At 43.3% G+C, this 14369-nt stretch overlaps 1 protein-coding gene and 1 long non-coding RNA gene across 16 annotated transcripts in view; one reads left to right on the forward strand and one right to left on the reverse strand.

Moving 5' to 3' along the window:
• LOC137503891 (uncharacterized) overlaps positions 1–8530 on the forward strand; it is a 65127-nt gene extending 56597 nt beyond the window's left edge. The window contains exon 5 of the long non-coding RNA XR_011019368.1: positions 6631–8530. This is a non-coding gene — a long non-coding RNA (uncharacterized lncRNA). The remainder of the gene's footprint in view (positions 1–6630) is intronic.
• EPB41L2 (erythrocyte membrane protein band 4.1 like 2) overlaps positions 1–14369 on the reverse strand; it is a 278051-nt gene that overhangs the window by 258587 nt on the left and 5095 nt on the right. The window contains exon 2 of one of the 15 annotated variants that reach the window (XM_068231547.1): positions 2253–2338. The exons of the other annotated variants lie outside the window; for them this stretch is intronic. The gene's annotated coding sequence lies outside the window, so the exon portion shown is untranslated. The remainder of the gene's footprint in view (positions 1–2252; positions 2339–14369) is intronic. 15 annotated transcript variants of the gene reach the window in all.

The raw sequence follows: 14369 nt of genomic DNA on the forward strand, positions 1-14369 counted from the left end.
GTCTTACTGTGAATGTGACCTCAAATGCACTGCCATCTGCATTGCAAAACAAATGGATAAGAGTGTTCCGGCACCCCACACCATTAAAAGTCTATTCTGGACATTTCTATCCCTTGAAATGCGGATTCTAAATAAAAAGGAGAAAGAAAAATTAAACTAGAAGGAATTGATATTAAAGCAGGACTTCACTATAAGTACACATCCTGCAGTTCAAACATCTGACCCTTGTACTTGAGAACAATTTCTGACAAACACTACCTACATATATTACTGTTAGCTTTGGGTGGGTAAGTAAAGAAGAAAGTTAACATGCCCATTGTGTGATAGAGTACAAGAGATTTCACTGAACTCCGGTTTCAAATAAGACGCTCCAAAGAAAGCAGAATCAGAAGTATCTTGTAGAAACAGAATGATAAGCAGTTTTCTGCTCCCAGCACTGTATATAAAAATGATAGGAAGTGCTCTTCCCTATAAACAACATGGAACATAAACATACTACTGAAGCAGTGATAAGGAAGGATGTGCTTGTTGCCTGGCTCTTGTGTCATACAATACATTCAATGCTGTGTAAGAAGAGGCACAGAGGAAATGTCAAAGCTTATCAAGTCAGGAAGATTCTCAAACTTACAGGAAGATTCTCAAAAATCACAGCCTTGAATGTAGAGTCAGGGAGAGTGCACCATCCTAGGCTCACTAAATATTTAAATAAATGTGCAACACTAGCACCTTGCCAATAGAAATCCTTGATTTAAATTCCCAGTGTCTCTTAATCAAACAGATAACTAAGTGGCTGCCATAGACAACTCTTCTATTTTTACTTCACTTCAGAGACCACATTTGAAAATGTGAATTTAGTTTCAATAATTTTTATTCACAAATTTTTCCTTACAAGCCAGGATTGATAGGCATAAGTAACAATATAATCAGAGTTGAAACATTATACATATATGTCATGAGAGTCCTAACAGATTGTTAATAATTGTTCCAAAACATCTGGTTATGGTAACCTGGGTTGGAGCAGAGGAAGATATTAACGCAGAGAAACATATCATAACCCTGTATATGAAGAGGGGGGAGGGAAATTGAAGGGGAGGGTAAGAAACTGGGAGAGGGAGGGAAGGGAGGTAGACAGAGGGAAGGGTAGAGAATAAGGGAAGAAGAGGAAAAGAAAAGGGGGATAGGTAACTTAATCAATAAACACGTCCTATATGCTATGTCCATTTCTTAATGACAGTTGGATTAGTCAAAGCGATAGTCAACTGAATTGCTCTTTTAAGAATGCTAGTGGTCAATTATCCGTGCGGATAGTTATATACCTTAATCTTATACTCTAAAACTGTAGCAGAACCACTTACTTAACAATACAGAAACTTTTGATTATTTTTATGCTCTAAGTGTAGTACTGGGTTGGATTTAGGTCTATGTCCTAGTCTTGGGGGACTCATATCTGGGCAACCTCTTGTTGCAGTCTGAGGTGCTCTAGATATTTTCTGTATAATTTGAGGAATCTCTGGGGGTGTGCCATTGGGGTTAAAAGGCTTTTTGGTTGTGCATGTATCTCACTATGTAGGTCGAGCGGTGCGTCAAGCGGTAGATAGGGCTCAATTTGGGAATGAGAATTAGGTGTGTTTTGTTCAGATAGCTATTTAGGGAACTGCATATTTAGTTGTTACCTTATTAATTGTTAATTGTTAGATTGTTAAACTATAACTAGGGGCTGTATAGGAGGCAAACTTTTAATTCTTGCTGTGATAATGTTTTCCTGCGTTATGTTCGCATTTGTACTGGCAATGATTTGGGAGAAAATGTGAATTTAGTCAGCATATATTCGTTCAGATATACCATACACTGTTCAGGCATTTCCAGACAGAAGAAAACACACACACACACACACACACCTTTTCAAACCATAGCGAAAGTCTGTCATTGCAATGGCAAGTGTGATCATAATGCAGAGATTGCATTCAGACAGCAGATGGCAGGACATTTAACACTGCTCCCGCCCACCAAAGCTCAAACTGGCTGATGTTTACAGTCCGGATGCAGGCAAAGCTCAGGGGAGCAGCACAGAGGGCCATGGATGGAAGATGATGATGGATGAGCGAGAGAAATGTAAAATAGAGATGAGGGGAAAGGAAGTGACAATTCTCTCACAGCTGGCTGAACTGTAAGGCAGTCAGATCACATGCCAATAAACTCCACATGAACACAAACAATGATGCACTGCAATAGTTCAATCAATTCCTACATACATACGCTCTATTTCAGTGTCTGAAAGCCAGCTCTGTAGATCACATCTAGGCCGTAGAGTAAGTCACAATTCTTTCTAAAAGAATTCCTCAAAAAGAAAAATTAGACACAATGTCTAGTACTGAATAAGCATAAACTTTTTATATTTTAAAAGGACATTAATTATGTACAAACCAAGCTCTGCAAGGGTTCATTCACACCTTGGGCTTGATTTACTAAATTACTCATCACAGCCGCGATAGCGTTTTCATACGCAATCATGAAATTTCATGCGCAATCGTGACTGTGAAATTGAGAAAAAACACTCACACGGCCATGATATGGGTTGTCACAGTTTAGGGCCCGTTTCCACTACATGCAGATCGGATGCAGAAAAACTGACTCCAATGAATGCCTATGGGCCTATTTCCACTAAATGTGATTTTTCTGATGCAGATTTTCCCACAGGCATTCATTGGAGTCAGTTTTTCTGCATCCACTCTGCGTGTACTGGAAACAGGCCCTGAGGCCCTATTCACACCACAGCGTTTTGCCGGTGATTTCGGCAAAACGCTCAAGCGCAAAAATAACCTATGGGCCGGTTATCACTTGAGCGATTTGCATTAATCGACGGCAATTAACAAAATCGCCCCCCCAAAAAAAAAAAATTTGTATCCTGCACCATTTGCAGGCGATTTTAAGGCGATTTCCTGGCAATCGCGTTTAGTGCTATAGAAGCACTAATTGCAATCACCGGGAAATCACCCCAAGTGTGAATGGCGTTAATCGCCAAAAAACGCCAGAGCAAAATGCAAGAAAAGCACTAGCGTTTTGTAAGTGTGAATGGGGCCTCAGTGAATCAAGCTATCAGAAGCCTTAATTACCTATAAAGTAGAATACCATTATAGTAAACTCCAAGGGACCACATACTATATCAGAACATTGTAGGTTTATACAGATGCATTTGCTGGGACCTGCGGACTGAGTTTTCTATAGCCAGAGATTTTCTACATCAGAGTTTACTATAACGAGCTTATACTGTAATAATTGAATGGAGATATCCACGATCCTGGGATCATTTGTAAAGGACACCTGAGAGCCTGCCATATTTCATTCCTTCCAGACAATACTAGCTGCTTGGGTGACCTGCTGATCATCTGTGTCTAATACTTTTAGCTATGGACCCTGAACAAGCATGCAGATCAGGTGTCTGACTGGTTTAGCTGCATTGCACGCTTGTTTCAGGTGTGTGTGATTTAGATACTACAGCAGCCAAAGATATAATCAGTACAGCCAGGCAACTGCTATTGTTAAAAGGGAAATAAATATGGTAGCCTTCATATCCTCAGTTCAGGTGTCCTTTAAACATTACTTTTCACTTTCATTTATAGGAGTGAACATGGCTCCAGCTCTGAATCATTTTTATTCATTTTCCAGACACTTTGACTGGTTCGGGGAATACATGTGCTTCTTCACCAATCCCGGACGTGTAAATACCGCCATGAACACTGACTGACAGGACGTACCAGTACATCCAGATTACTTAACACTATGCCAGCACGGTGGTCTTAGACGTTACTAAAGGTCCCGCATGCTGGATGCTTAGGCAAGGTCAGGTAGCTCCTGTACCCACGGTACATTATCTCCCAAGGTGATCTTTATACAGGCTGCGTTTAACCACTTATCGACCGACTAACGCCGATAGGCGGCGGCAGGTCGAAGTGGTGTTACCATGGAAACGGCCGTGCCATGTCAGTACACGGAGAGTGTCTCCGTGAACAGCCTGCAAGCCTCCGATCGCGGCTAATTGTAAACACGCGGTGAAGAAATCCCCTCTGTTTACATCAATATGGAGATGCTGCGCAGCAGCGCCGTAAAGGAGATCGGCGATCCTCGGCCTCTAATTGGCCGGGGATCGCCACAGTCTGATAGGCTGAAGCCTATTAGAGGCAGCGCAGGACGGGGAATTGACTAATGCCAGATAAGGTTGCTTTCTGGTTGCTTGAGACTCAAGGTTAAAAATAGGCCTACCGGTAGTAATTCAGTACTATACCCATCATGAACTCTGTATTAAATGTTAAAAATACAGAAATTTAAAGTATTGTAACCTTGGGGGAGCCATGGAACCAAGAAGTTTGGCCTTCACCACTGCTGGCGATTTTTGCTGGTGGGTTGATACTGTTGGTTAGTTGAGTTACTAGGACTCTACTGCACCCAATTTGTGATCACTCACACACACACACACACACACACACACACACACACACACACACACACACACACACACACACACACACACACACACACACACACACACACACACACACACACACACACACACACACACACACACACACACACACACACACACACACACACACACACACACACACACACACACTTTTTCAAACATTGCTTTAAGCTTTAAAAATGCCACAATATTAGCTGTATATGGTTTATCATGTTTTAATCCCTACACTCAATGTAGAGTTCAAGTACCCTTGAACCTAACAACCCTGTGGTGTACACTTAACATGCATGGAGAACATAGGTGTAATATAGGAACAGCAAGAGGTTTAAAGGAGTACTGTATGGGGTCGGGAGAAAATGAGTTGAACTTACCTGGGGCTTCTAATGGTCTCCCAAAGACATCCTGTGCCAGTGCAGCCACTCACCGATGCTCCGGTCCCACCTCTGGTTCACTTCTGGAATTTCAGACTTTAAAGTCTGAAACCACTGCGCCTGCGTTGCCATGTCCTCGCTCTGACATCACCAGGAATGTATAGCACAAGCCCAGTATGGTCTGTACCTGCGCAGTACGCTTCTGGTGACATCAGCGGGAGCGAGGACACGGCAACGCAGGCGCAGTGGTTTTCAGACTTTAAAGTCTGAAATTCCAGAAGTGAACCAGAGGTGGGACCGGAGCATCGGTGAGTGGCTGCACTGGCACAGGATGTCTTTGGGGGACCGTTAGAAGCCCCAGGTAAGCTCAACTAATTTTCCCCTGACCCCCCTACAGTATTCCTTTAAATAAATTAAAAAAAAATTTAAGGGAATTTGTATGCTCCCAAGCTTTAACTATATCTCTGAACTTCAATCAGCATGTGCTGGACCACTGCTTCACCATTAACGCAGTTGTTATAATAAACCTACAGCAGACAACATTTTTAAAAATAGGCTAGGGTGCAGTGAAATAAGCTGTATATGCCAATCTTTCTTCACTTTTATTAACCAATAAGTATGACAGACTAAAGAGGTTTATTCCTCTACAAAAGTTTTTAACTATTTGTAACTGCAAGAATCTAAACAACTACAGATGAGCTTCAGAAATAGTATAGATATGAGAGTAAAATGAACAAAAGCCTGTGTGAACAATGAAGTGCCCAACCCTCAGTCTGAAATTCTTGAATCATGGATCGGCTCCTGTTCTTTGACCTAGCTGATTTTGTTTCACAAGCATAAGAGGTTGCATCAGCAAACTAGCAGGTGCAAGATACTTTCTCCTTTTATTTTATTTATTTTTTAATAGAGCTCATTCAAAGCTCATAACAAACACAAGAGGCATGCACAGGATATGCCAATATGTCATACCCCTTTAATTGTAACTGTAAGTTGCATCATTACTCCAGGGTTTCTTTAAAATGGAGCTACAATCCATAGCAAGCAAGCATTCTGTATTAATGATCACAGCCCTATTTTAAAGAGGAACTATAACCAAGGATTAAACTTCACCCCAATAAGTAGCCGATATGCATTTTCCCATGGGAAATCTTTTCCTTTTCTCAAATAGCTCATCAGGGGGCTCTGTATGGCTGATATTGTGGTGAAAACATTCCCAAAGTGTGATGTCAGGACCTAAGTCCTGACAGTTTCCTGTCTGTGATCATTGTTGCATTGTGGGAAATAATGGGTGTCTCCAACTGCCTAGCAACCAGCATTTCCCTATATGTATAGCTATAAAAAAAAATTAATCTGCTCAGATCCCTTTAAATAAGCCTTGGTTTACTTACAGTACAGCCATTTCACCTTAAAAATATTGCAGGGCTATAAAAGGTAATGCAGAATTACTGGTTATTGAAAGGCAATATACTGAATTCCCTTATTATACAGCTTAAAGAGAATCTGTATTGTTAAAATCGCACAAAAGTAAACATACCAGTGCGTTAGGGGACATCTCCTATTAACCTCTGACACAATTTCGCCGCTCCTCGCCGCATTAAAAGTGGTTAAAAACAGTTTTAAAAAGTTTGTTTATAAACAAACAAAATGGCCACCAAAACAGGAAGTAGATTGATGTACAGTATGTCCACACATAGAAAATACATCCATACACAAGCAGGCTGTATACAGCCTTCCTTTTGAATCTCAAGAGATCATTTGTGTGTTTCTTTCCCCCTGCAGCTATCTTCCACTGAAGTGTCAGGCTGTTTCTTCCTGCAGAGTGCAGACAGCTCTGCCTGTAAGTAATTCCTCAGTATGTGAAAGCCCAGCCAGCTCAGAGGAGGATTTATCCAGCTTGTAAAAGAGAAGAGAGAAGAGAGAAGCTGCTCTAATCTAAATAATACACAGGCAGTGTGCAGAGAGGGGCCTGGATGGGGGAGATGCATCACAGAACCACAACACTGAAGAACTTGGCAGCCTTCCAGACACAGGCCTGACAAGTCTGACAAGAGAGAGATAAGTTGATTTATTACAGAGATGGTGATAGTAGAACGTGCTGCAGTAAGCCAGAACACATTAGAATAGCTTTTGGAACTTGTAGGATGATAAAAAACAGGATGCAATTTTTGTTACGGAGTCTCTTTAACACAAATGGATATAATACACCAGTTAGGGACCTTTTCCACTGCCGGTGATCTGCTTTAAACAGCGGATCGAAGCAGTTTTTCCAATCGCGAGAGCACTGTGATTTACATATAAAACCCAGCGCTCATTTCCCATTAGCGTGCACTGTTTTTGTTTTGTTTTTTTCCCTGGAACACAATTTTCACCTTTAACGATACTCACACTTCGTTCCCAATGGCTATACAGCGCAATCGCTGCAAGTGGAAAAGTCTGTGCGCGATGGCAAACGCGCGTGTAGCTGAAAAGGGTCCTTACTGCGACTGGAATTTAGTTTTCATTACTGCACAAAAGTTCACAAACTTATAACAGCATGAGAGGAAGAAGCAATAACCCTACACAACACTTGTGGCGCATCCCAGGACATCACTGTAATCTTCAAAGACAGGACAGAGCTGCAAGTATTGGCTGAGCGTCAAATCACTCAGTACAGAATATTTTTTCTCATCTAACTGAAAGAAAGAAAGAGAAAAAAAAAGAAAGATAGAAAGAAAGATAGAAAGAAAGAAAAAAAAAAGAAAGGAAGGAGAGAAAAAATAAATAAAATAAAGGACACTTTAGATACTCTGGACCATATCCTATTAGCTTTTCTACAAGTCTAGAGATGTATGCCTACTTTGAGGACTGGAACCCACTAGAGCGTTTAGGGAGCGCTTTCAATCTCTAGCGATTTCCCTAAACGCTCTGCCAATGTAAATGGATGGGGCAGATTCTACAAGAGCGACTGCGATTAAGGAAATTGCAATCGCAGGACATGCAGCATTTTTGCGCTTTTTAGTGGCTTCCAAGCCTTAGACCAAGTTAGTCGACTAGCTCAGAAAAGCTCTTTACATAGAGAAGCGCTCAAGTTTTTAACTTTTCCTGTACTGTAAAACAATAGCTACTAATGTTCTATTTATTAAATCATAAAGTATATATTATCCGTACTACAAATACAATTCTCTTATACATTTATTTTTGCTTCGGATTTGCCTTAGGGCCTCTTTCACAGTGCGACGTTAAAGTCGCACGGTAGAAAATGTTATAACGTGGACTAACGCACAGCAATATTAGGTCTGTGCAACATTCACAGTGCACACGTTGCGTTGTGTGTAACGTGTAGCAATATTTTGAAAGTGCTGCATGCTGTGCATTTAGCAATACATTTGCTGCGTTCTGTGTGTTGCACATGCTCAGTAAGGCCCCGTTCACACTGCACGCGTTACCAGCCGCGTTTTGGAAACGCGTGCAGGTGGCCGACACGCACGACATCAGACATTGCATAGAGTGCAATGTCTGATGTTCACACTGCATGCGTTCTGGACCTGTGCGGTCCGGGAACGCATGCTGTACGCATTTTTTGTAAAAACGCGTGGCTGTCCCATTCACTTTTCAGTGATGGGATCAGCCACGCAACGCACACAAACGCGGATGGTGTGCGTTCGCATGCGTTGCGTTCCGCATGCGTGGCCATCCGCGTTTGTGATGTGAACGGGGCCTAAGGGTTTTTTTATGTAACGCATGCGCCGTTTTCGTTCCATCAGTATGCGACGAAAACAGCCAAGAGACATAACAGTGCAAAATAACGTCCAGTTTCATAACCTACATGTGTTGCGTAGGGGCATGCACGTTGTGCGACCTTAACGTCCCATCAAACGCAACGTCTTAGTGTGTAAGAGGCCTAAAGCAATGCATACACTATTAGATGCATTGCCAGCATAAGTTTTGATCAATTTTGCCCTGCTCTAGAATGAACCGAAGACTCACTTTTACAACTCTACGACACAGCCTTGGAAGAAGCGACCACTGGCGCGAAATGGCTATTAGGCACCACTCTGTCTCTGTCACCCACCGCTGACCAACTCTGTTACTGGTAGATCTTCAGTTTTTGTGCATATGTATTCTTACTGGAAAGACTGATGGATATGCCTTATAAAGAACATCAATTTTGCAATCATACAAAAGCAGCACCAGGCTATTTTGTTCTCTGTTTTTACATCTGCTACTTTGCACCACTAACAAATGATTACACAGAAACAACATCTGAACATCAGTGGAAACGCCACCACTGATAACATGCAATTCAAAGCTATGCAGTAGTCACTCACCTGATCTTGACTTGGTTTTGAGAAAAATCCTGCTGCAGTCATTTGGGGTGAGGGCCCATTTCCACTTGTGCGGTGCGGAATTGCCGCTGACGAAATCGCATGCGGGTGCGATTCCGCATAGGTTAGTATTGATGCGATTTTAACCATGGCACTGCCTGTGTGATTTAACATTAGTTCCTATACAAAATCGCATGCCAAATTGAGGTAAAATACGCATGCCAAAACCGCATGCGATTTCCCTATTAAATACATTAGCGGCGATTCGCAAAGCGGCGTGCGAATTCTGAGGGCTCTTCCATGCAGATTTCTCCCCCAAAGAAAAATACTCAGGATTACTGACAAGTGGAAACAGGGCCATCCACTTGTATTGGCTATGCGAATCCACATGCGGATAACGCATGCGGATTCATGATAGTGGAAACGGGCCCTGACTCAGCCAGCCACAGAACAAGACAGAAAAAGTCTACCAACAACAAGTGAGGCCACTGCCCAATACTATGAAGTGCAAATGAGTTTCTGCAGAACCCCAGCTAAAGGCACCACTTGCGTTAAAGAAACCTGAAGCAAGACTGTCTACTAGTGATATGGACTTCTGCTGAGTGCTTACATCACACTTTGAATAGGAAAGACCGTCCATTAGGCACTGCTACAGCAGCAATTAGTAAAGTGGTCTACAGTATGTGGCACACAAGTTTACAAGTGGGTGCAAACATTTCTCACACCCATCTAAACAGCCTAGGCTGCGACATCACTCGGAGAGAAGGGCTACATATTAATATAGATATATGAAGAGTTTCTGGTGCTGAAAGGATAAATCATGTAAACAATGGTATTCTGAATATCGGTAAGTTACTACAGTGTCACTTAGCCAGAATGAGCACACAGATCAGATGCTTAGAGTCTGGTCTGACTCCACTGGCTTGAAAGTGTGCGACTCAAAAGCTCATCATGATAGCCAGGCAACTGGCAATGTTTATAAGGGAATGAAGATCAGTATTCTCCCCAGGATCTTTTAGCCTGGTGCTACACCCAGCTATCCTTGGTGAGCACCTGGCTGTCATTGGCCTGGCTTCTCCTCCTAAGATGTAAGCGGAGTCGTGCCAACCCTTCATTCTCAATTGTCCACAGCATTATCACGCCTGGGCCCATATGCAATTAACTTTTTCTCCTGAGTTTTCTCCTAGGTTATATTTTTAAACTTATCAATAAAATGCCTTTTATTAGGGATGGGACGAATCCACAATTTCTTCGAATCCGAATCTAAAAAGGTTCTCGATTATCTCGAACCTTTCGAATCCCGAATCTAACGAATCCTGCGTTCCATGGAATGGTTGCCCACAATATAAGTAGGCAGGCTAGGTGCTCACACTATAGGTAGCTAGGTAAAGGTGCCTTCAGTATAGCTAGCTAGGCATAGGTGCCTTCAGTATAGCTAGCTAGGCATAGGTGCCTTCAGTATAGCTAGCTAGGCATAGGTGCCTTCAGTATAGCTAGCTAGGCATAGGTGCCTTCAGTATAGCTAGCTAGGCATAGGTGCCTTCAGTATAGCTAGCTAGGCATAGGTGCCTTCAGTATAGCTAGCTAGGCATAGGGGCCTTCAGTATAGCTAGCTAGGCATAGGGGCCTTCAGTATAGCTAGCTAGGCATAGGGGCCTTCAGTATAGCTAGCTAGGCATAGGGGCCTTCAGTATAGCTAGCTAGGCATAGGGGCCTTCAGTATAGCTAGCTAGGCATAGGGGCCTTCAGTATAGCTAGCTAGGCATAGGGGCCTTCAGTATAGCTAGCTAGGCATAGGGGCCTTCAGTATAGCTAGCTAGGCATAGGGGCCTTCAGTATAGCTAGCTAGGCATAGGGGCCTTCAGTATAGCTAGCTAGGCATAGGGGCCTTCAGTATAGCTAGCTAGGCATAGGGGCCTTCAGTATAGCTAGCTAGGCATAGGGGCCTTCAGTATAGCTAGCTAGGCATAGGGGCCTTCAGTATAGCTAGCTAGGCATAGGGGCCTTCAGTATAGCTAGCTAGGCATAGGGGCCTTCAGTATAGCTAGCTAGGCATAGGGGCCTTCAGTATAGCTAGCTAGGCATAGGGGCCTTCAGTATAGCTAGCTAGGCATAGGGGCCTTCAGTATAGCTAGCTAGGCATAGGGGCCTTCAGTATAGCTAGCTAGGCATAGGGGCCTTCAGTATAGCTAGGTATAGGGGCATTCAGTATAGCTAGGTATAGGGGCATTCAGTATAGCTAGTTAGGTATAGGGCCATTCAGTATAGTCAGGTATAGGGGCCCTCAGTATAGCTAGCTAGGTATAGGGGCCCTCAGTATAGCTAGGTATAAGGGCATTCAGTATAGCTAGGTATAAGGGCATTCAGTATAGCTAGTTAGGTATAGGGGCCCTCGGTATAGCTAGTTAGGTATAGGGGCATTCAGTATAGCTAGTTAGGTAAAAGGGCATTCAGTATAGCTAGGTATAAGGGCATTCAGTATAGCTAGTTAGGTATAGGGGCTTTCAGTATAGCTAGGTATAGGGGCATTCAGTATAGCTAGGTATAGGGGCATTCAGTATAGCTAGTTAGGTATAGGGACCCTCAGTATAGCTAGTTAGGTATAGGGGCATTCAGTGTAGCTAGTTAGGTATAGGGACCCTCAGTATAGCTAGTTAGGTATAGGGACCCTCAGTATAGCTAGTTAGGTATAGGGGCATTCAGTGTAGCTAGTTAGGTATAGCGACCCTCGGTATAGATAGTTAGGTATAGGGGCATTCAGTATAGCTAGTTTGGTATAGGGGCCCTCAGTATAGCTAGTTAGGTATAGGGGCATTCAGTATAGCTAGGTAGGTATAGGGACCCTCAGTATAGCTAGTTAGGTATAGGGACCCTCAGTATAGCTAGTTAGGTATAGGGACCCTCAGTGTAGCTAGCTAGGGTACCCCTCCCTCTGTGCGTCTCCTCTGCTCACCCCCTACAAAGAAAAAACAAGCATCGGCTCACCTAACAAGGGGATCCAGCGCCGAATCCCGCTGCATCCCCCGCTCGTCCTCTTCCGACCCCCCCCCCCCCCCCCCGCGCCTCCTCTGCTCGCCCCTTGCATAGATGTGAGCATTGGCTCACCTTACACCTGCCCTGGATTCCCTACCTGCCGCCAGCGCAGCGCCGCAGACCTCTTGTTTCCTCATCTGTTCCCTCTAGTAACCCGCCCGGCGCTTCAGTGATGACGCGTATGCAAAAGCGGATCACTAGGAGGAACAGAGGAGGAAGCAAGAGGTCTGCGACTCTGCGCTGGCGGCAGGTAGGGAATCCAGGGCAGGTGTTAGGTGAGCCAATGGTCACATCTATACAAGCGGCGAGCGGAGGAGGCGCGGGGGGGGGGGGGGGGGTCGGAATAGGACGAGCGGGGGATCGGCGGTGGTGCGGGGATGCAGCAGGATTCGGCGGATTCGTTTAGGGGGAAATTGCGTCGGGATTCGAATCCACGAATCTCGAATATTTCTCAATATTCGAGGGATTCGTGGATTCGCCGTCCCACCCCTACCTTTTATACCACCAGCAAGCAAAATAAAAATACTCAAAATAATTTTCATAGTACTTTTCCACCTACTTTTTTGGTACTTTTTCAATTGCAAAGTGCTGAATGGGTATTTTAAATAGAATATTAAAAATTATCCCCTAGGAAAAAACTCAGGAGAAAAAGTTAATTGCATATGGGCCCTGGTCTCACTCATGCCAGCACATTTGTAGATTGGGTTTATTCCTATGGATTGTTTGCCATTGTTCACTTGTTGTGATTTTCCCCTTGATGTTTCACTTTTACGAGACCCTGTTGTGACACTATTTTTTTTGCATTTTGTGGGTGTGCATGGCCTAATCTATTAAAAAAAAAAAAAAAAAAAAAAAAAAATTTACATTTACCCTTGGTAGTAGGTCTCTGGTGGATGGTCCCAAGGAATTCTAGACCCCTTTTCAGTCCACTGTTCCATGGTAAGGACCCTCTCTACCTATTCAACTCAGCCCAAGTCAAATAGGTTTGTTTTGGCTTCATGCATCCATAGTGGACAAACTCAAATAAGGTTTGTGCATTCCCAGTAGAAGGAAAAGTGCATGCAAAGAGGGAGGAGAAGGAAGAGAAAAAAAGAAAAAAAAAAAAAAAAAAAAAAAGCAGCTATGCAGGAGCAGCTTTGTTCTACTGGGCATTCCCAAGTAAAATGTGTTTGCCCACGGCCAAAACAAACCTATTCAACTCATGCTGTGTTGAATAGGTCAAGAGAAACCCTACAACAAATCGGTGGACTGAAGCTGGCAGGTACAGGAATCCTCTGGACCATTAAGAAGCTTCCCCCTATGGAGGCAAGCATGTTACTTTTGTTTGTTTGTTTTTTTTGCAGACTTCAAGTGTACATTAAACGCTAACTTAATGCAAATATACATATACAATGGCGCACATCGACGGTCCACACCAAATCTCCTGACCAGAAAGTAGGCTTGGAGGTCGGTACAGAGTAACTGAGGGGGACTGGGGAAGCGGTGGGAATGAGGAGAGCACACTGACTGCACATGCCTGCTGCTCCCATTTTTGAATTTATAAATGTGTTAAGGTATCCTTTAATTCCTGATAATACTATCCATTCAGCATTACTGCTGATCTTAAAACTTAGTTGGTTACAGAAAAAACAATTCAGACATTGGGAGTTAAAGTGAACCCAAGGTGAGAGTAATATGGAGGCTCCCATATTTAGTTCCATTTAAACAATACTAGTTGCCTGGCAGTCCTGCTGATCTACTGTATTTGGCTGCAGTAGTGAACAGAATTAAACCAGAAAAAAGCATGCAGCTAATCTTGTCAGTTCTGACAGTATTGTCAGAAACCCCCGACCAGCTGCATGCTTGTTCAGGGTCTATGGCTGAAAGTATTAGAGGCAGAGTAAGCCAGGCAACTGGTATTGCCCCTTTCACAGTGTGATGTTAAAGTCGCACGTTAGAAAATGTTCCAACGCATACTAACGCACAGCAATGCAAAGTCTGTGTGATATTCACAGTGCACACGTTGCGTTGTGTGTAAAGTGTAGCAATATTTAGAAAGTGCTGCATGCTGTGCGTTTAGCAATACATTTGCTGCGTTATGTGTATTGCACATGCTCAGTAATTTTTTTAATGTAATGCATGCATCATTTCGTTCCATCAGTATGTGACGAAAACGGCGCACCAAGAGACACATAACGTAGT

Source organism: Hyperolius riggenbachi, chromosome 4 (assembly GCF_040937935.1).
Source record: "Hyperolius riggenbachi isolate aHypRig1 chromosome 4, aHypRig1.pri, whole genome shotgun sequence".
NCBI lineage: Eukaryota > Metazoa > Chordata > Amphibia > Anura > Hyperoliidae > Hyperolius > Hyperolius riggenbachi.